General features: G+C 35.1%; 1 long non-coding RNA gene across 2 annotated transcripts in view; it reads right to left on the bottom strand.

The window, feature by feature from the left end:
* LOC141501349 (uncharacterized) overlaps positions 1–16,117 on the bottom strand; it is a 29,077-nt gene extending 12,960 nt beyond the window's left edge. The window contains exons 1-2 of one of the 2 annotated variants that reach the window (XR_012472213.1): positions 15,783–16,117; positions 12,835–12,976 (exon numbers count right to left, since the gene is read on the bottom strand). This is a non-coding gene — a long non-coding RNA (uncharacterized LOC141501349). The remainder of the gene's footprint in view (positions 1–12,834; positions 12,977–15,782) is intronic. The other variant, XR_012472214.1, reaches the window with a different exon arrangement.
* Between the last annotated feature and the right edge of the window lie 6,489 nt (positions 16,118–22,606).

Below are 22,606 nucleotides of genomic sequence, written 5' to 3'. Positions count from 1 at the left end.
AAACAAAACAATGTAGAAGGCAGGAAAGTAATGTGGATATATTTACCCAAATCCTAGTTTCCTTTTGGTGAAGAGACATTCCTTCCAAAACAGCGGAGAGCAGAGAAGTTCCTAAGCCAGGGAACTCCTGGGGAGGAGGCAGGGCATACTGATACACATAGTAAGTACTTAATAAATTCTTTTTCATTGATCCATACCACTATAGCCTAAGCTAGGGTTCAGGGAAGAACAAATTGGAGCAGATCCTATAAAACTGCAATAATGAAGTTAGGAGATATGGAGGAGAGACAGGATCCAGACAGATGATTGGGAAATAATATTGGACTATTAGGCTAGGATCAGGCCACAGTCAGAAGCTCCATGAGACTTTAATCACTGTTGAGACAGAATCAGGAGTATATTCCAACTTTCCTAGTACCAACCTTCTCTTTTTTTTTTCCTGATTGCCTGCAGTTTTTCCTGGAAGATTCCAGTCATATGATTCCTTCTGCTAATCCTTCTCTCAGAGAGTTGTGAGGATGACTAGAAGGATCAGCAGGAAAGATGTTAGAGTAAGCTTAAATCTTTACAGTATTGCTAGGCAACAGTTTATAGTTTTTCCTTTTACAATTTTTAACTTCATTGAGGTTTTTTTTTTTTTAGGTTTTTGCAAGGCAAATGGGGTTAAGTGGCTTGCCCAAGGCCACACAGCTAGGTAATTATTAAGTGTCTGAAACCAGATGTGAACCCAGGTACTCCTGACTCCAGGCCGGTGCTTTATCCACTGTGCCACCTAGCCTCCCCCTTCAATTGAGTTTTAACAAATTAAATGACCACTAACAAGTGCATTATCTAAGTCTAATGAATAAAGTTGAGATGATTTTCCAAATTGAGAGAAGAAGGGATACAGATAGAATTATACATAATTTTAATATTTCAAAAAAAAATTTCCATTCCTCTTTTTTCATAACCCAGTTAAGTATTTACCTAGGGACAGCAGGGCCATGGTCCATGTTTAGGAAAGGCAATAGTCTAAAATTTTGTAGGCATCACCTTTGATGAATTTGTAGGCTTATCCTCTGGTGAGCTGTGAGCATACTCTGACCTTTGGGAAAGCTGGGGTTTTTTTGTCTTTCCTTCTCCAAGAGGATCATGACTCTGGACATTGAATAGTTTTTAACAAACCACTTGACTGGTTGGAAACTTGAGGGCAGTGCCACCTGGTGATACAAATGGGAATTACATTTTCTAATGGTTAACTAGTTAATTGACAACTTGCTTTTCTGTGTTTTTCAGAAGATAGAGGAACCAGCAAGGTTAGGACAACTGATGTTACTGTAAATATCCACCAAGTAGGCATATACTCAGTCCATACCAGAGTTACTCACTAGTGACTATGCTTTGGTTCTTGCCTTCTTATTAATTTGTAAATACATCTATCTTACCATCTTTAGCACAAGAATAAGATGAGATACTATCAAATGCTTTGCTAAAATCTAGGTAAATTGTAAACTTTATCTGAAGCAATTCCTTTAACCTGTCAGTTTAATAATTCTGTAGGCTCTCCCCCACCCCAAAAAAAGGAAGAATGTTAATTTAGTATTACTTTTCCCCATACGTATAAGCATCTCCTTTCCTTCAAGGATCTACTCAGGTGCCACTTTCTTCATTAACAATAATAACAAGAACAGGAATTGGTATTTGCAGTTTTAAAGTTTGCAAAGCACTTCAAAGATATTATCTTATTTGATTCTCACTGCAGCCCAAGGAGGTAGATGCTAATATTATTATCTGATATGACAAATGAGGAAATTGAAGCAAACAGATTCACAGACTTGCCCAGGGTCATGTAGTAATAAGTGTGTGAGGTCAGATTTGAATTCAACAACTTCCTGATTAAAGTCAGTAGCTTTAGCCACTGTTACCTGTTTTTCTTAACCAGTAATCACCTGGCTAAAAAAATAATTTTGTCCTCCTCAAAACACTTTGCATGAAACTACCCTTAGTATCATATCCTTACTTTATCGTACATTAGTCTCAGCATCATAAGTACATTATAAATAATTAAATATATTAAATAAATCATCTCAACTCCTTGAGATGAAGTTTGTGCCATATTTCTCTCTTAGTATATCTAATACTTTGTACATAGTTGACATTTCATTACTGGAATGACTTTCCTAATAACGTTACAGAGTTTATAAGTTCCAAGTAAGTTACTATATCAAATGCTCTGAAATACATCCATCACTAGGTAGCAAAACCATTGCCTTTGAAAGGAGATTCCCATCTATGCTATAAGGGAGCTATACTTTCTTTAAGGAAGTCCATTCTTTATAATGTTATATAAACATCTTTTTCAGGGCTATTTTTCTCTATGTCATTTGGCTATATTATTAGGCAAGTCTGAGGTAATTACATATTGAGAAATGCCAAAATATCAATATGTCACTTGGTTAGACCCTTATTTAAATAATCATTCACATATTCCTACAACTTATTTTTGCATCAAAAGAGAACTAATGATAAATCTTACCTATAGGAATAAGATTGAATAACAATTAACCCAACTTTGATTTCTGAATGTACTTTACAATACAATAAAACTCTCCGAGAAATGGTCAATGGTCCCTGGAAGAATTAAAAAAGAAGAGGGAGCTGAAGAATTCAGTTCTATTCCTGAAGTGGTCAAAGGTTGATTGCATGATATAAAATATGCTTAACTTCTCTTGTTAAGTTTGTTCTCTTTAAGTAACAAGGACACTCTCACCCTCAGGGCTAGCTTAAGGTATGATTAGCAATCCTCTAGTCTTTCAGATATAGTTTAGGGGGGACTGAGAAAATTCCACTGCACAAAACTAGTTTCCCCTCCAGCCTACCAAGTTATAAAAACCACAATGTATTTCTTGGGTCGAGTCCTTATTAAAATGCAAGTGAAGCCAGAAGTTCAGTGCAGGGCCTGGAATCAGGAAGACTCACTTCAGAAGTTCAAATCAGGCCTCAGATAATTGCTAGTTGTGTGGCCCTGGGTAAGTAACTTAACCCTATTTGCCTCACATTCCTCATCTGTAAAATGAGGATAACACCTACCTCCTTGGGTTGTTGAAGGGATCAAATGAGTTAATAATTGTAAAGTACTATCTCAATATCTGTCATACAGAAAGTGCTATATAAATGTTATTTTTATTATTACACCTTGGACTCTAGGTAATATATGAAGAAGGTTAATATCTATCTTCAAAGATCTTACAACAGTAAGGCACATGTGTATATTAAATTAAATTATAATATTTGCATAGTGCTTTACATATATTATCTCATTATAGCCTTATAACAACCCTGTGAATTAGGTACTAAAAATATTATTATTCCCATTTCATCAATGTGAAGAAACAGGTTCAGAAAGTTTTCAATGACTTTATCAAAGTCACATAACCAGATCCTGGCTCCAAATCTTGCACTTTCTATATACTATGCCACACTGACTCTTACTTATATGTAGGTATATGTGCATTTGAAATCCTTTACAATGCAAAGGCTCAGAAGTAGCTTACATAGTATCATAATCTTAGGACTATAAAGGGAAAAGAAATTTGAAGTCATTTAGTCCAACCCCTTTTTTTCACATATGAGGAAATTGAGTCTCAGAGATGTTAAATGACTTTCCCAATGTGATATGATAAAACTTGAACTTATTTAAAATGTTTTAATGATTAAAAGCTAATAAATAGTACTGATAATGTATAGCACGCTCATGTTGTAACAAAACACTTTGACATACATTATTTCTTTTGATCCTTAAAATTATTCTGTAAAGTCAGAGGGGTAGGTATTATTTTTTTCTTTGCCTCCAGATAAACATAGACCTGATAAAAAGTTTCTTCAACAGATTGCTATGAGAAAAGGTATTATCTAAAAACTCATGATAAAGACAAAAACAAAAGGTAAGTAGACAATATTCTCTTTTTGTTTCCTTTCAGACAGAAATGTTGGACACAAGTAACATGCTCCAGAGTGGATGAGGTGGTGATAATGAAAGAACTAAGCTACTTAATTTTTATTTTGCTCTGGTTTTCTCTGAGGACAATAACCTTTAGAATGGAAAGAACAGAACAAAGGGAGCTGACACCCAAACTAAGTAAAGTGATAGTAAAGAAGCATATAGCTGCCCCAGATCAGTTCAAGTCCAGAGGAACTGTATCTTCAGGTATCAAAAGAATTGGCAGATGTGACGAGTGAGCCACTGTCAGAGAAATTGGGAGAGTCATTGTAGAATTGGAGAATGGTAAATGTCCCATTTTTTAAATAAAGGAAAGAGAAAGTGAAATTTGAAAACTATAAACTAGTAAGTTTAATTTTAATTTTGAAAAAAATTCTAGAATTAATTTTTAAAGTGACAGAGAAGAAGTCTAGAAAAGGAAGAGGCAATCACAAAGAGTGAACTCAGCTTCATAAAAAAAGTTAACAAAGATTAAACTTATTACTTCTTTAGCAAAGATGCTAAATTGACAGGTCAGGGGAATGATCAAATATACTAGGAAAGCATTTGATAAAGTTCTTCATGCTGTTCTACTCGGAAAATGGAATTATACAGACTAGACGTTAGTACAATTAGTAGATTCCGAACTAGTTGAATGGCCAGACCTAAAGTATACACAATTTAGGGATCTTTGTCAACTTAGCATAGAGCCTATCAGGGACACATTGGAAGCTTTTTTCTATTTACCCTTTTCACTAATCAATTAGAATCAAAGCTTAGGTGTAAATGTCATAAAATTGAAATGGAGGGTTAACATGCTCTATATGAAAGACTCAAATTTCAAATAGTATCTTGATATGGTTATAACATTGCTATGAATCTATATATTTTAATAAGATCTTACATGTAAATTTTCAAAAATCGGTTTCACATGTACAAGTTGTGGAAGGTATGGATGGATATAAGGATGGCTAAGATAGCAGTATACATGTAAAAAATCTGCAAATTATAATGGCTTAAACAAGTTCAATAAAAATAAATGAATTGGTGTATATTCCATTGCAACTGTGCACAGTCACAAACCTCTTGAGCAAGGTTGACAAAGGTCTAGTTTCCAGAGATAAGAAGTGATAAAGGGGCGGCTAGGTGGCATAGTGGATAAAGCACTGGCCTTGGAGTCAGGAGTACCTGGGTTCAAATCCGATCTCAGACAATTAATAATTACCTAACTGTGTGGCCTTGGGCAAGCCCTTAACCCCATTTACCTTGCAAAAACCTAAAAAAAGTGATAATACAACTGTATTTCGAAGTGATCAGACCACATGTGGAATATTGTGTACAATTCTGTTCACCATGTTTTAGGAAGGACATTAGTAAACTAGAGAACATCTTTGGAAAGATAATTGAAATGTGAAGGAAATCAACTTTATTTAATTTGAAAACTATTTACAGAAATCAGGCTTATTTTAATCTAGAGGAGAAAAGAGATTCAGGATGAATGTGAAGCAATCAAATATTTGAAGTGCTGTTATAAAAGAGAGAATAGACATGGAAAAAAAGTGGACACTTTAAAGAGCCAACTAAGTCCTTGATTTATAGAAAGGTTTCCAACAAATAAAGCTATAAAAATTGAAATGTGTCTTAGGAAGTATAGGTTTTCCCTTCATTTGGGGTCTTCAAGCAGACTCGATGAACATATGTTAATTATATTGGCAGTGGGGATTCTTTTACATTTAAAGACTAAATGTTCAATAAAGTTTCTTCCAATGCTGAAGTTCTATAGTTCTGTGTAAGCATTCTTAGCAATATTTTAACAAATGACACATTGTGGTTATTTGTAGTAGGAGGTAACTATAATAACTCTTCCAATAAGCACAAATTAGAATAATAGAGTCATGGGAAAGTGGGTGGCAGTGTCATTGGACTGAATAGATAGCTTCCTACTGTTATTCAAAATTCCTTTATTCAAAATTAATTTTTTTTCCTTAAAAAGAAAGACACCTTCATTAACCTACATGTCTGGCACAAAGTTAGGAAACAGAAGATAGCATTCCCAAGGGATAAATATTTCAATTAAATCTGCAATTACTTATCACTTTGTGTGAAGAAGGGCCTCTATCCATTATCTACTTTATCACAGACAAAATAGAAACCATAAATCAAACTGGAAAATAGTTCATTAGTATAGAATATCAAAGTTAAAAAAAAACAGATAAGAAATAATATGAGTTACTCAGGCCAATTAGTTATTTTAATATTTTTTAATTTTGCACCAGAATGATCTTAAATAGATGAAGTTGGTTAAATCTGGATCCATCTGTTTAGTTTTCTGTCATTTGAATACAGGCTTTTATACTATCCATGTTTTTCATAGTTTTTTTTTTTTTGGTACAGGAAAGTCAAACATTTCAAGGTTCAACCAAGCTCATGAGAAAATAGTGTCAGTCACATGGAAGTAATAATAAAATTGAAAAACAACCCTAAGAACTAAAAAATTCTTTCTACAAAACAACTTAATTAAGCCTCAGAAAATGACCAAACATTCTTGGATGAACTAAGTATCTGAGGGGTTGTAATTGCTTCCTCTATAGAGAGGAAGTTTTTGAAGTTGAGAAAAGAGATACAACAATTTAGAGAAAAACAGCTGCCAACTGTTACCAAAAAGGAAGAACTGTCATTTTGGGGAAAACATTACAAAGATTGGAATAATTAAGAGAGGAAAATGATAATGAAAATCACTTTTTTTCATTCAAAGATATACCAAAACTACTATAATAAGAAGACAAAATGATCTTGTAGTATCTGGGTAATAATTACAACTGTAACACATTCACCCCCACCCCAAACCAAAAAATAGGAATTAATGTTTTTTTCTAATTGGCCTTGAAGTCTTGTCGCCATTAAAGAATTTAGAAACTCAAATGAATGTATTAATACAATGCTATGGTGGGGACAAAGGAAGGACAGGACAATGAGAGTCCAGTCATTCAGAAAATGCACCACATAATTTGCCTGATATCAACTCATGTAAACATCTGACTTCTGGAAATTTGTGGTAATGTTTAAAGGAACAACATTGCCCCTGATTCAGAGACTGAGCAATTAATTTCGTTAACTTACTGCATGGTGAGAGGTGGCTGGGTAGCGCAGTAGATAGAGCACGGGCCCTGGAGTCAGGAGTACCCATGTTCAAATCCAGCCTCAGACACTTAATAATTACATAGCTGTGTGGCCCTGGGCAGCCACTTAACCCCACTGCCTTGCAAAAAACCAAAAACAAACAAAAAACTTATGGCATGGCTACAGAAAGTCTTTTAACTAGCTAATGAGTCAGATTTGATTATGCATTTACAAAGAATGACTATATGAAATCTCTTTCTTTCCAAGGTAACTAAGGAATAAATAAGGTGGGAAAGGATATAGCCGCCACTTATGCCTCTATGTACTCCATCTGGGCTGCCATGTGGCCATGAACTCATGATCACTTTTCTTCTCTTCTCACTCTTCTTTCCTGATTTAAGTAAACAGACATACATTAAGTGTGAATGAAACCAGTTTACAATCTTCTGAGCTTTAAATGGTCAAAAAGAGTCCTCAAACATCCAGAAACTAGAGTCCATAGTACAGTCTAACTGAAGTCACAGAAGTCAAGCTTGTAAGGAGCCATGACTGAGGTTAGCAGTAAATCAACTTGCATATGAGACACCAGTCCTGCAAGCAGAGGAACAACTTGTCCATCAGCTATACCAAACCCAATAGTCAATTTAATAAGGCATTGGTAATTACAATTTTAAATTAGAGTCAATTCTCCACAGGGATTGGGACCACAGAGAAGACTGGGATCCTATTTTGGCAAGTCTGTATTCATTTGTTTCAGGTTTTGTTATATCTTCTCAGCTTGTAACAGCTTGAAATAGCTAATATTATATAGTTAATTATTTATTTTTTAAAATTTAATTTAATTTATTTAAATATATTTTTGTATAACTATATATTTAAATATAACTTTATTTAAAATTAATTTAATTAAATATTTAATTTAATTTAATATTTAAATGATTACTATCAAATATATATTAACTGGTAGAATGTATTAGGAGGTATTCATGAGATGGGGACTTGGGAGTCATAGAGAAAAATGCCACAATTCCTTAGAGTAACTCTAGAACACTTGAGAGGAGCAGAAGCCAGAGCTGAGCTTTGGGGACCCAACCTGCTAGTTGGAAGGGACTTTGGAAAGGAAGACCAGAACCTAGCTCCAAAACTGAGGAACAGAACCAACCCAGAATTACAAAGGGAACCAAGGACCCAAAGTCTTTTGCCTAAGACTCTTCCTTGGTGGAGATTGATTGTTTTGGACCTATCTGAGGGATGGAATTAGTGAGAACTCTATTTAGCAGTTGTTCCATGTTGGCTTCTTACCAGAGTCTCTCTCTTTCTCTTCAGGGACCTCTCCCTGAAGAAAATTTAGAAATATGTGTCTTTTGAGGGTGAAAGTCAGAAAAACTCATTCTCTCTCTCTCTCTCTCTCACACACACACACACACACCCTAACAAACCTCTCCTAATCTTCTGCCCTCTAGCAGCTTACCACAGTTTGCTGCTTCTCCAAGAGGAGAAAAGATTCTAATCCTTATATTTTGCAGGCTTGAATAATAAATCCTGAGCCTTCTACCTTGGTTTGTGAATTCTTTCACCATTCAAAGCCTCTCAATCTCAAATTGGTGACACCAATTCCCAGCAACACTGGGAGCTTGCCAGATTTACATTCCATTGAAAACCTTGAGTTTGACTGTTTGTCAAAAATACATTTATTATTCAATGTGAAAAATGTGTAGTTTTATGATAAAGAATTAAAGAATATGTAAAAACTTGCTAATTCAATGTTCAAGTATATAAGACCAGTGATGAGTCAAAAGGAGGACAAGTTGCTTATTATAAGATTTTTAGAGACAGAAAAGTTGTAGGGGTTACTACATGGCAATAAATATAAATGTTATCTTATTTCAAGTAATCTACATATGACTTAGAATCACACTTAAGCCTTATATACAAATTAGTACAATCTACCATTATATGCTATTTCCCCAAATTCATATTAGTAGGTGAGAGATTTCAGAGGGCAAATATTCTATTTGCCAAATAGAAGAACACAACAGCTAGTTTAGGATAAAAATTTACACAAATACAAGTAGTTTAGAAGACACAGTTATTCACAAAATCTTATGGATAATTATGGTGAAAATTATGAATAGCATTGCCAAGTGGAAAAGGGGAAATAAAGATGTTGCAGAAAATTTAGCATGAGACCAAATAAGCTACATCATCCCAGATAGGTTTAAAAATGAAATGAAGGAGAGAAACTAACAGATGAAGAATGGAAAATATACACTTGGATTCAAAATTCAATCAGAAACATTTAGCACTTATTTGTCAGATACTATGATATATAGTATAATAAGGGTACAGAAAAATGTTGAAAACATGAAAGTAATCCAAGAGCTGTTTTCTAATGGGGAACAATGTGAAAATAACTGTATTAAGAGATGCATACAGAGTATATGGCATGTAATCTCAGAGAGCATGTAATTGGTGAGAATAGGACTTGAATTTAGTCTTGAAGGAAACCAAGAAAGCTAAGAGGCAAAAGAGAAAAAATAGAGTATACCAGTCATGGGGATAGATTGCGCAAAACTAAGGAGTCCAAAGATGGCATGTCCTGTTCAAGGAACAGAAAGTAATACAGTATGACTGGCTCATAGAGCATATGGGGGAATATAAAATTTAAGGATATTGGATAGGTAAGGCAAAATCCAATTCTCAGGGCATCACATAGCAAATGTTGGATTTTTGAAAATTAATCCTAGAGACAATAGGAAACACTAACATTTATTAAGTAGAAAAGTGAGATAATCAGACCTGAACTTTAGGAAAATCACTTTGACAGCTGAGTAGATGGTAGAGAGACTGCACTAGAAGATTGACAAAGCATATTATTGCAATATTCTAGGTGGGAGTTTCTGAGAATCTAAAATTTTAGGGTTATAGGGTGTTAGCTGATTTGGTGAAGTAAAGGTGATAATGTGAGATATTGCAAAAGGTAGAAATGGTAAGATATGACAGTGGATTAAATTAGTGTGATGAATCAAGGATGACAAGGAGGTTGCAAACCCAAGTGAATGGGAGGATGATAGGCCAGGCCCTCAATAACAATAGGAAAGTTGAGAAAAGCAGAGTCTGAGGAAAGGATAATGAACTCTGTTTTGGACATGAGTTTCAGATGTCTTTGGAATCCAGTTTTCATTCTCTAAAAGAAAGTTCATTTGTTTTTTTTTTTAAGCAGAAAATGCCTGATAAATGCTTCATTTCTCAAATACACAGAGAATTTAGTCAAAATTTTAAAATCCCAGATATTTCCCAAATGATAAGTAATTAAAGGATATGAACAGGTAGTTTTCAGAAGAAGCCAAGTAAAACTACAATTCAAAAATGCTCTAAAGCCACTATTGATTAGAGAAATGCAAATTGAAACAACTCTGAGATACCTCTTCACATCTAAAAGATTGGTTAATATGACAGAAGAGGAAAACAACCAATGTTGGAGAGAATGTGTGAAAATTGAGACACTGTTGGTACAGTAGTAAACTGATCCAATCGTTCTACAGAGACATTTGCAACTATGCCCAAAGGGCTAGAAAACTGCATACTCTTTATCCAAGCAATTCTATTACTGGTTCTATATCCCAAAGAGATTAAAAAAAAAAGGAAAAGGAAAAGGATTTATAGGTACAAAAAATGTCTTCTAGTGGTGGCTAAGAATTGGAAATTGAAGGGATGCCTATCAATTGGGGAATGGATGAATCAGTTGTAGCATATGATTGTGATAGAATCCTATAGTGATTTAAGAAATGACAAGTAGGAGACTCTCAGAAAAACTTGGAAAGACCTACATGAACTGATGCAAAGTAGAATAAATAGAACCAGAAGAACATTGTACATAATAACAGCAATATTGTACAACAGTCAACAGTGGTCATGGAAACTTCTGAAAGATTTTTTTTCGCAAGGCAATTGGAGTGTTAAGTGACTTGCCCAAGGTCACACAGCTAGATAATTATTAAGTGTCTGAGGTCAGATTTGAACAAGTACTCCTGTCTCCAGGGCCATAGCTTTATCTACTGTGCCACCTAGCTACACCCAATTCTGAAAGGAGTACTTAAGTGCTATTTGTCTCCAGAGAAAGAACTGATGGAGTCTGAATGCATATCAAAAAACAATTTTTTAAACTTTATTTTTCTTTTATATTTATTTTTTGGTCTGTATCTTTTTGCAACACAGTTCATATGGAAATATGTCTTACATGATGATGGCACATGTATAATCCATATCAAGTTGTTTGCCTTCTCAAGGAACAGAAATGGGAGGAATTAAGAGAGAAAATTTGGAACTTAAAATATTTAAAAATGAATGCTAAGAATTGTTTTTTATGTATAATTGGAAAAGTATTTTAAATAGAGTGTTGTAGATTTGATGTTGCTCAGAAGAGACTATCACTGGATATACATATCTAGAGGTCATACTGTGAACCCTTTGGAGCTTATTAGATTTCCTTGAGGGAGACCCAGGATAGAGCCTTGGGAACCAACCACAATTAGTGGATGGGTCCTAGGTGGAGATTCAGATAGGACTTAAAATGGAGATGGAGATTTGCACATATCTTGTAAAGAGGAGAACAAAGAGGAAACAGTGCCATGAAAATCCAATGAAAAATGGCACACTTTCTGCTGAAAAGTTGCTAACATGTCAAGAAATATCGCAGTTGTGCTACATGAAAAAATGGAAATGAGATGGGACAAATCTGCACCTATAAATATGTAAATACACATGCATATAGTATGTATATGTTTATAATATGTATATGTATGGATCTATATGCATCTACATGCATTGAATATAGTATATGTATAATTCTCATAGGTCAAAAAAGGGTATATGTCCATGTGTATGTGTGTGCAGATAGAAAAGGTAGGAGAGCCTCAGGAGGTAGCTGCTGTTGTTGCTAATGCTGTATTCATCTAGGATCCTGGACGAAGTCACAGGAAGACCAAGGCAGCTGGGTTAATTCTCCTACAGTTACTCTGTTGGCATCAAGTTCAAGGTAAAATTAAAATCAGATGGTTAAAAGATATTTACCTGTAGACTCTTAAAAAATAGCTATTAAATTCAATATTTTAATTTGACCACTGGGAGACACTCTAAATGTGCTCCTCCCCACCCTCTTCCCCTATATTCACTGAAAGAAAGGAAAATAAGGAAAAGGGATAGGACAAAAGTGAAAAAAAAGAAACAATTCGAAGCTGAAACTGCAGGATTTGTTCCACAAGATGTTAAAATCTAGAATGATGATCATAGTCAATGTCTTAGTAATAATAACAGTAGGAAAAATTGTCACAAGTGCAGAACTGTGATAAACAGCTCTAGCCAAGTCCCCTATCTACTATCATAATCCTGTGTAGGTCCTCTTGAGTTTTTGTAGTTCTGTGGTTCTATGATCCTTGAGAGCAGCAAGTGACTCAATGTAAAACCAGGTGTGTAGTAAAGAGGGAGTACGGTGCAAAAGAATGGATGTCAATAGATAAACCAGGGCTGTAATCTATCCTCTCATTCACTCACTCCCTAAGCTTCAGAGAGCTAGACCACATGCAGAGAGACAATAGCAAAGACACAGCTTCCCAGGCTCTGTCAGCTTCCCAGGACCAAGGGAAGGTGTTGCAAATGTGGGAAGACTCTCAGGCAAATGTTATTTCCTTTACCCAAGGGTCCAGGTGCAAGTCCCAGGAGGGCTAAGGCACTTCACCTAGTCCTCTCTCATCTACCTGTAGTCTTTGATATTTTCATCTTGCCATTGGGAAGCATTCTGATGGAGGTTCCTTTGATCCTGCTCCACACTGCTCTTTATTTTTTTTTAGCTCCATTTTAAGTTGCCATAATGAGAATTCCAAAGCAGATTTTTTTTTCCTGTGTAGGGATGGGGGGGAGGGTTAACATTTTTGATATTCATTACAATCAAAACAATAGTGATAACAACAAGGAAAAAACTAACAATAAGGCAGGGCTCAGCAAACAGATCCATCAATTACCTGACCAGTTCTGGGCAATTAGCCAGGCTTCCCATAATTCTCAGGTCTATGAAACCACATGCAAATAAATGATTGAATGAGGTGAATGTTTCCTCATCTATAAAATGGGGATAATAAGACCACATATATGTACAACTTTGAAAATCTTAAAATGCTATAAAAATGTGGGTGTAATGCCTGTCCCAAAGTCCACTGGAATGGGGTCATCTCCTCAATGATGGAAATTAAGACCTGCCTTGCACATAGGATGGACAGAAAGGTGAAAACAAGAGCTCTTCAGTCTTCTTTGGGACTCTTCAAGGTTCAGGTTTTCTTTGAGTTTTGAGGTACTTGGATGCTTCTATTTTCTAGCTTTTAGAGAGCAAGTGAGAAGAGGTCAACCCTACTTCATGGTGCTGAAGGAAAAGACTCTGGGAAGACACAAAAAGAGATGGCTGTTGCCATCCTATCTTCCATCCCCAGCTTGTTATATTAGAGACCTGAGGGAGTTTTCCCTTAGCTAAAATATGGGAGTCTCTCTCCATCTGTCTCTCTGTCTCTCTCTTTCTGTCTTTCTCATTCCCAATGGAAAACTCCTTTGCTCTGTATTATCTGTATATATCCCCCAAGTATACCTACTTTTTCATGGCTATAGGTCAGATTATTCTTGCCAACTGTAGCCAAATGTACCAGCAGGATGTTCAAAGAAATGCCACCTTGTTGCTAATTGCAAGTTCAAGAGAGTTTGACCTCAGACAAATCCTGCCAGGCAAGACAGGAGCTCTGGAGGTTTCTCTCCTCTCCTGGCTGCTTTGCAGGTTTTTTATTTATATAATACTGTAGCTCAGTACTCCTTATCTTTGAGCAGAATAGAGTGGACAAGACTCTGCTCCTGCTTCAGGCAGGAATTAAAATCTCCCTTGAAATAAGGAAGGAAAAGAGACTAGAGATGTCTATTCTATCTTCCTTCAAGTCATGATAGCCCTAGAAACAGGTGGGCCTCCCTTTATAGGTTTCTCTATCTCTATGAGAGAAATTATTATTACAGATAAGCCAGACCTGTAATTTCTTTGGTACAAAACTCCCCAGGGGGAGATTCTTTCTACTAATGCAGATAAGCAATCCTTCTGCAATCTTTTGTTTTACAGAGTGCCTGAGGATACTGAAAGCTTTAATTACTTCCTCTGGTTCACACAGATTAAGCAGCATATGACTGAAGCCTGACTTGAACCTGTCTTTCTGACTCCTAAACTAGCTTTCTATCCACTACCCCTTACTGAAATCTCTGGCTGAAGATTCAATAACAAAATTATGTAGTAGATGGAGTCAGCAGGGTTTTCTATCTTCTACCAGAGACTTGCAGTTACAAGGTCATAGATGTAATATTTATGAATGACCCTGGGTTGAGGATTGACTGTAGGTGAATTTAGGTAGGTAAGGAAGCAAGAGACCCTTTAATGAAAGATTATATATGCAAGTATATGTATGTGTGTGTGTGTGTATGTATGTATATATTTAAAAGTATAGTAACATATTTTCCTTAGGAGCTCAAGGATAATTTGCATTAACACCAATGTGAGAGGAAGTAGGGTTTTGATTACAGATTCTGAAAGCTGATGTTTAAACATAAGATGTAAAAATCACCATAGCCTTTTTCAGGGATCACATATTTAGCCTTAGGGATTAGCTTACATGAAGTCTTTTTCGATTTAAAAAATTATATTGTTCTCCCATGTTTTAACATTAGCTCCTCCTGAAACAAAACAAGGATTAATTTGCCTATTAAAATAGTTTATTAGTTACCAGAAAAAATGTTTCCATATCTATTGGTAGAGAAAATATATATTTTGTTCATCAATGCCTATTGTTGAATCATATTCTGAATTTTTATGCGTATCTATAACACAGGGAACTCTTTCAAATTTTCCATGTTAGTTTCTACTCAAGGGAAACTCTTTGGCTACTGAATTTACTAATTAATTAATGTGTTTCTATTATTTATGAATGACATACATCTTCTCTTCCTCCTTCAAGTTCATGCTACTTAATCACTTCCCATTTAAAGTGTAACTTTTGAATATTCTTTTCAGGATAGACATTACAGAAAGTACTAGAAACTTTAAAAAAGGGGGGGAAAGTTTATCTACAGATATGGCATCAGATTATTTTTTTAAGCGATTTCCACTTGGGACACAGTGTAGCTGTGATCATTTCATGATGTTGTTTCTCTATCAGGTGCTTGAGCCTGTTATAAATGCATAATCCCTACAGGAATAAGCCTTACAGATTTTCTGTGTAGGTAATAGTAATAGTACACACCTAACTCCCCTAGCTATTAATCCTGCTAGTTTCTCCTGACATTTTTGGCCACTTTCTCCTCTTTAAAAAGATCATTAGCAGAAGGGTTCCTGGTAGAGGTTTGTAAGAAGAATAAACTCGTAGTATATATAATTGAAAATATTTGAATTAGATTTAAATTATCTTGGGGATCAATCCTTCAGTGGAAAAATAGATAAAAACATTATCAAACTCTGTTCTTGAATTGTTTGATAAAATAGAAATTGTAGTGGGAGGAGGGGGGGAATCAAATGGCATTAAGGTTCTACTAGTTTTAAATATCAATCCTAGAACTTCTAGCAGGTGACTAAGAAAACAAATGGCCTATAGAACTGCTCTACATTGTCAATGATCTGTGTATTACAAACCTGTAGTTTTCATCAACTTTAGGACTGGGATTCTATTCCTCCTTGGCTTTGGAGTGCGTCATAGTAACCAAGGATACATTGCCCTATTGATTCTAAATACAAGGAGAGTAAAACGGAATGTGTGACTTCACAGAAGTTCATTGTGACTGCTCTGAGACACTAATTTTTCCTGGGAAAAAGTAATATAATTGCTAGACTGGAGGAGAAAAAAGTGAAATTTGCGGCTCCATAACAAATAATTTACACTGTTCTAAAAACGACTCCTTCAAAAGAGTGTTATCTAATAAAGTACCCTAGGGATGTATGATTTTCAGAATACAAGTTTTTATGAAAGATATTTGTCAGTAAACAAATCCAGCTGTGACCTGCGGTCCTACTCCCTAAATTGTACATTTATTCCAAGGATCCTATCTTATGGCCAAGCCCTTCAAAATTATAACTATTTATTATATTTCCCCATGTATAAGACACAACTTTTTGGAAAAAATGTGGGGTCTGAAAACTGGGAGCACTTTATACAGTGGTTGTAGATTTTTTTTTACTTGCATTTCTTGCTTTTTTTGAGCTTGTTGTCTTTGAGCTCATTGTTTCGCATTTGTTACCAGTATATTAGGTTATATTTTACCAAGTTCTGCCCAGAAATGGCTAGAAAAGATTTTCGTCCAGTGCTGAATTCAAGTTCAAAGCGACCCAGTTTGCAAAAGTGAATGGAAATTGTGCCACTGAATGTCAGTTTGGTCCTCCAACTGAGAAAACTATCCCAGACTAGCTTCAGGAAGAAGAAACCCTACTGAAAATGCAAGGGAAGAAGAAGGCCATGAGAGGCAAGTCAGCCAAATGGCCTGATCTAGAAAGGCAATTGAAGAGGCAGTTTGAAGAGCAAAGGGCCATTGGAATTCCTGTGTCCACAAAGATGGTTCTGCAGGAGGTAAGAAGAATTGCTGATGAAAAAGAAGCAACTGATTTTAAAGGAGAACACAATTGGTGCTTCAGGTTTATAAAATGGAATGGACCAAGCATATGTCCACACACCAGACTTACCCAAAAGATGCCTGAAAACCATGAGCAGAAAGTCCTTGAATTTCATGATGAATAAAATTTGAGTCCAATAACTTTATGTAATAACATTTTTTTTCCAAATTTCAAGTCCAAAAATTAAGGTGTGTCTTATACATGGGGAAATATGGTAGTTTATCTTCTCACCCAAAATCCCCTGGAAAATTTCAGAATATAGTATGAATATAGCTCATAACCATACTTGAAGGTAAATAGGTCCTCAGCTTCCATTTAAGCACATTTAAGGACAATACTCATCAGATATTGGAGAATATTTCATTCCATAGAAAACTCAGTCACATAGAAAGTAGTTTACAAACAATTGATGCAATGATCTTGATTCTCAGAGGTGACCAGTCTTCCTCCAGGACCCTCTACATTACCAGATACTCATATGCCACCATATGGCTTAGACTTGCTGTAAGTGAAAAAGATCTGCCTTCAAGATTGGTCTCTATCATCAATGCTCTAGTCAACTTCTTAATATTTAAGTTGCAGAGAAAGTATGACCTGCATTAGGAGAGTACATAATGGCAATGAAATCATAACTCTATTATCTATCTCTAGAATAAAAAGTTCTCAAACAACTTAGGATCTCTTTTTCTAAGTAATGTGTTAACAACCCTGCTTCACATTTATATCAGATCTGAGCACTCTGGTACTTTCATTCAGTTACCTGACTGCCAAATGGCATGGCTTTGATTCAAACTTCTAATAGACAGAATATTAAATATATTACATAGTAATGGTATTACCATGACCGTTTATTTTGGGAAGAGTGCATATCTATGATTCCATTAATGTGGTTACTTTCAGGGTGGAAAATCACTGAATGGGAGAAGCTATTTTCTTATTCAGCATTTCTAGAAACTCATCATTCTGCAATTTGAAACTCTGAAATTGTCACCTCCAGAAATCATTTCTCATATCAGCTGCCAGACTTGCAGTTTCTTTTTATGTATTATCTTCCCCTAATTAGATTATAAGCTCCTTGAAGATAGGGACCATTGATATGCTTTTCCTTGTCTCCCCATCACTTAGAGTAGTGCTTGGATACAGAGAGCATTTAATAAAAGTTTATGGGCTCTCTGATCAGTAACTCAACTGAATCTTGAGTAGTTGCCTGAATGGTTCTTGAAGAGAACCACAACATCTGGAGGCGATCCCATGACATACATGTGAATTAGATTGAGGGAAGGATTATCTTGCAGAGTCACCAACCTCACTTTTTCCTCCCAAGTCATCGGGGTTCAGCAGCCATATATGGATCAGGATAATTGGAGCTGGCCCTAGATGCAATGACAGACCTTTAACTGCTAAAAGTTTTAAGTCTCCGTTTGACTGTGGCAACAACCATTCAGTGATTAGGCAGATAAGAAAGCAAAGAATGACCTCTTCTCTGTAGTCAAAAAAAATCAATCTTATAGGTAATGACTTTCAGGTTTTCTGACTAAAACAGAAACAATTCATATTTGCATTCACTCTGAGCCAATCAGGACCCAAATGATGACCTAGGAGGGCTTGGTCTGTGGTCTGGGCTACGGAGAATCAAATATCTTACCCATTGTAAAATATCATTACTTAGCAAAGTCAGTACTTGAACCTAGGTCTTCTGGGTAAATATAGAATTAGTCATAACTACTTTGCCAAACAACTCACTCTTATTATATCATTCATTGTTGTTCGGCTATGTCTGACTTTTTGTGACCCCCATTTAGGGTTTTCTTGGCAAAGATACCAGAGTGGCTAGGCATTTTCTTCTCCAGTTCATTTTACAGATGAGAAAATGGAGATTAAACAGAGTTAAGTGACTTGTCCAGAGTCAGACAACTGGGTAAGATTTGAACTCCTGACTCTAAGCCTGGCATACTGTCCACTGTGCCACCTAGTAGACCTATACCAATTGACTGTCCATTTTACTCACTAGAAAAATAAATCACATAAAATATACCCAAGGCTTCTTGCTGAATTCATTCTATAGTCAGAAATTGAACTCCAGGGAAGCTAGGTGGTACAGTGGAGAGAGCACCAGCCCTGGAGTCAGGAGGACCTAAGTTCAAATCTGGCCTCAGACACTTAATTGCCTAGCTCTATGACCTTGGGCAAGTGATTTAATCCCATTGCCTTAAATAAATAAAAATTTAAAAAAAAGAATTTGAAGTCTACTTCCCTAAGCATTTAATTGATTGATCAATGCCAAAGCCATGCTGCCTTTGCACTGCATTCATATAAGTTATAATTTCAAAGACCTGGAGATCAAGTATAGTCCAGTTTCATTTACTCAAAACTTTGTCCAGAATTCTAGCTCTCTAGGATTTTCAAATTTTATTTAAGGAAAAAAAGAACAATTTCTCATCATTGTATTAACCTTACAACCAATTAGGTTACACGTGCATCTATAGTTATATATGTTTGACTAAGTCAGAGTATACCTATATTGGCCCAAAGTAACTCTCAGTTTGCAAAATTAAATTCTGATTTAAAATATTATAAACTATGAAGCCACTCTCTGTAATCCTTAGAGAATTCACCTTTGCCTGTGGGACTTTAAATCAGAGATTACTTAATTCTTAACTAAGAATCTAGAAGTTAGCCAAATGGAGAGAAATGAAAATAGAAAAACTTCAAATTAACCAAACCAAAAACTGAAATGAAGAGCTTTGGCGGGAACTCCCATCAAAACTGTAAACTGCCCTCCTGAACTATGAATTAAACTAAGATAGTTAAAAAAAAACCCACTTAAAATCCAGAAAATGCCAATAAACTTGTTTGAAATAGTGTTGCACTCATATAACTTTTCTGATTGTTAACTAAAGCATCAAATGTTCCCCAGAGCAAAGCAATATGTCAATTGATTAAAGTCTATGGTTTTTTTTTTCCTGTAAGGAGTGAAGGTAGGTATTGGAATATAGTTGCTGGATGTTTCAGATAAATCTTCATGAATCTGGTGCTAGTTACAAGGAGCATGATGAGAATTGGAAAAAAATTTCAAGACAGCAAAGTTTGAATAAAAACCAAATACTCCTGCCCTTCTTCCTTTTTTCTAAATTCTTTCCATCCTTTTCTTGTATTTGTAGCACTAGGAAAGTTTCTAGGAAGGAGTCAAATACAAAAATAGATTTGACCTGAATAACTCTTGCTTTGATGGCTGGGTTTAGCTATGACCTGACTTTAAAAAGAGCTGGAAGAGCCCTGAAACTATGGAGACAACTCAGGAAAGAGCTATTATACACCTGTGTTTTAATAGAACACCTAGCAGCAGTTGAGCATAGAAAAAGCAGGTGATAGTAGCAGGTCAGCAGAGAAGCAATAGATGGCAGTAGCAGCTCTTCAGCAAAGCAAATAGGTGCCTGCTTTGCAAGTGGAGACCTGTACCAGATGGGCCAAAAGCTTGGAAGAAAGACTTTTTCTAAATATTTTTGCATTTCCCCTTCTTTTCCACTGTTAGTCTGGAAATCTGTGAAAGTGGCAAGGGGAATTTTTTTTTTTTTTTTTACTTACCTTGCTTTCCGTTTTTATGTCCTTTGACTGTCCTGGTAAATAGATAAAATATATGCTCATTTCAAGTAATTTGGGTTCATGAACTGCAGTTTGAATAGATATTTAAGAGTACTTTAGGTATACTTTAGCTTCAGGTGACAATCAGAAAAGTTATATAAGTTTGACACTAGTTTAAACAAGTTTATTGAAATTTTCTGGGTTTTAAGTGGGTTTTTTCTTTAACCACCTTAGTTTAATTCATATTCAGAGTGATTCTGGGTGGAACTTATAGTGAGCCAAATCAAAGAAAGATCAAGGCTATACTTCTAACCAAAATCTTCAATATCTAGAAAATATTATATTCTTACCTATGATTTACTAATATATTTCTAACTCTTATTTTTCCAATTGCATTATTATTTTAAAATCAGATTTAAACTTCCCATCCTTCCCTTCATCTATTCATATATCCTTTGTCTATGTCTTTTTCTTCCTAAATGCACTATTCAAATGCAATATTCATCTCCTTTATTCTTTTTTTTTCCTTTCATTTTTTGGGAGGCAATGTGGTTAAGTGACTTTCCCAAATCCACACAACTAGCAAGTTTAAGTGTCTGAGGTTGCAGTTGAACTCAAGTCTTTTTGTCTCCGGGATTGGTGTTGTATCAACTTCTACATCTGGGTGCCCCATCTCCTTTATTCTTGTCTGAAGTTCATATTTTCATATATTATCAGTCTCTCATATAACCAGCCCTATAATAATGGAACTATTTTAGTTAGCCTTTTATTTTCATTAAAATACCTCTTTAAAATTGACAATAACTATGCTAAGCCAACTTAATTACCTAAAAATAAGGTTTGAATAAAGGCCCAATATTCCTGGACTCTCTAAATTCTTTCCATACTTTTCTTGTATTTGTATCTTGACTATCTATAGACTAAATATAGATTATTAGATAATGGATAGCAATTAGAGCCAATTTAATTTTTTTTGTACAGTACCAAGCACATGGATTGAACAAGTTTGTTATATTTGTAATTATAAAAACATTCATGATTTAAATTTACTTAAAAGGGATTTAGTAAGTTTTAAGTAAAAAACTTTTAGAATATATTTGACTAATTTCAATTATTATAGAAATATTGAATACTATTTATAAACTAATACACTAGAGATAGCTTCAGGGTAAATAATCTTAGTACAATCCAGATGACTCAAATCCATAATTGTGTCATAATTGTATTAATCATAGTTGGTTACAACTGCTGTGACAGTAGAAACAGTATAAGAAATGTAGTCTCATGTCTTAGAGACCAGGCAGTAATAGATGAATACACAGTCCTGTGTTTAGGGAGTTCTATTTGAAAATCACATTATTGTTAATGAGAATTACGTACATAATTCCCTCTGGGCAAAACTGAAATTTTCTCTCTACAGACTGGATTGTGACTTAGTGCCTTATTTTAAATGTAATTTTCAAAAGGCAAAAAAGGAAAGCATAAACCTGCAGCTTTCTCAACTAAAGGGCATATTCAGTGTCACAGATGCCTTTGGGAAGCTAGCTCTGAGCTTGTGAGTTCTAAATCAGAACTGGAGACTTGCCCAAAAAAACTACATTATTTCCCTATGGAAATGACACCATTATTTATTCCATCCTCCCAAATGCTAAGTATATATATCTTTGACCAAGATGGTAATTGTAAGTCAAATTCCTTATTTTACTTAAATGTAGGATCATAAGCACCCTAGGCTTTTGGTTGTCACAGCCAAGGTGTTTAGGACATCAAATGGATATTTTTAACCCATTCATTTATTTAGTAGAATTTGATTTGACCCATAACTATTTCCAGTCTTAATTAGTGGAAAATACTCATGTTATAATCCTGTTTTTATACACTAAATGTATTAGAACAGGTCATTTCTTAGGTTATTAATAAATATTCTTGTTTCATCCATATAGTCATTCATTTTTATGTCTTAATAGTAGAATTAAATACTTTTAAACTTTCTATTTTTAAACTAAAATTATACACTTTGTGTATTGGGAGTTCGTTCCTTTAAAAATATATTAAAATTGCCCTTGAGATTTGATTGGCTTAGAGAACTGAGGGCTGAGCTATTCATACTTTTCTGGCCACTTGGCCACAAAAATAGCTAGTCCACTGTGGGCCTGGAGCCCCTTCAATAAAACTTCAGGTTGTAGAGGAGCAGTATGAATAAGACTTGGAAGCAATACTTGGATGAATGAATTCTTTATTCTTGATATTTTTTCCCCTGCTGTGGCTAA

Source organism: Macrotis lagotis, chromosome X (assembly GCF_037893015.1).
Source record: "Macrotis lagotis isolate mMagLag1 chromosome X, bilby.v1.9.chrom.fasta, whole genome shotgun sequence".
Classification (NCBI taxonomy): Eukaryota; Metazoa; Chordata; class Mammalia; order Peramelemorphia; family Peramelidae; genus Macrotis; species Macrotis lagotis.
This window is presented reverse-complemented; position numbering and strand designations above follow the sequence as displayed.